Genomic DNA, 1,190 nt, shown 5'->3' with positions numbered 1-1,190 from the left:
TCCGCTCTCGACGGTCACCGCGCAACGCAAGAACAGGCCAAAAACTGGCCAAAACGGCCCAAAAACGGGCCAAAACTGGCCATTTTTGGCTGCGCGAGCGAGCGGCGAGTGGCGGACAGCAAGCGAAGCGAGAGGCAGCACCGTCCCTGCTATACGAAAGCCCCATCCAGCCCTGTGCCACCCGGGGGGTTCCAGGGTGCTGAGATGGCTGACATTTTGCTCCGCTCACGACGGTCGCCGCACCACGCAAGAACAGCCCAAAAACAGGCCAAAACGGCCCAAAAACGGGCCAAAACTGGCCATTTTTGGCTGCGCGAGCGAGCGGCGAGCGGCGGACAGCGAGCGAAGCGAGAGGCAGCACCGTCCCTGCTATACGAAAGCCCCATCCAGCCCTGTGCCACCCGGGGGGTTCCAGGGTGCTGAGATGGCTGACGTTTTGCTCCGCTCACGATGGTCACCGCACCACGCAAGAACAGCCCAAAAACAGGCCAAAACAGCCCAAAAACGGGCCAAAACAGGCCATTTTTGGCTGCGCGAGCGAGCGGCGAGCGGCGAACAGTGAGCGAAGCGTGAGGCAGCACCGTCCCTGCTATACGAAAGCCCCATCCAGCCCTGTGCCACCCGGGGGGTTCCAGGGTGCTGAGATGGCTGACATTTTGCTCCGCTCACGACGGTCGCCGCGCCACGCAAGAACAGCCCAAAAACAGGCCAAAACAGCCCAAAAACGGGCCAAAACAGGCCATTTTTGGCTGCGCGAGCGAGCGGCGAGCGGCGAACAGCGAGCGAAGCGTGAGGCAGCACCGTCCCTGCTATACGAAAGCCCCATCCAGCCCTGTGCCACCCGGGGGGTTCCAGGGTGCTGAGATGGCTGACATTTTGCTCCGCTCACGACGGTCGCCGCGCCACACAAGAACAGCCCAAAAACAGGCCAAAACAGCCCAAAAACGGGCCAAAACAGGCCATTTTTGGCTGCGCGAGCGAGCGGCGAGCGGCGAACAGCGAGCGAAGCGTGAGGCAGCACCGTCCCTGCTATACGAAAGCCCCATCCAGCCCTGTGCCACCCGGGGGGTTCCAGGGTGCTGAGATGGCTGACATTTTGCTCCGCTCACGACGGTCGCCGCGCCACGCAAGAACAGCCCAAAAACAGGCCAAAACAGCCCAAAAACGGGCCAAAACAGGCCATTTTTGGC

This window comes from Musa acuminata, unplaced genomic scaffold (genome assembly GCF_036884655.1).
Source record: "Musa acuminata AAA Group cultivar baxijiao unplaced genomic scaffold, Cavendish_Baxijiao_AAA HiC_scaffold_37, whole genome shotgun sequence".
Taxonomy (NCBI): Eukaryota; Viridiplantae; Streptophyta; class Magnoliopsida; order Zingiberales; family Musaceae; genus Musa; species Musa acuminata.
The sequence above is the reverse complement of the archived record's forward strand: the minus strand, read 5'-3'. Positions refer to the sequence as shown.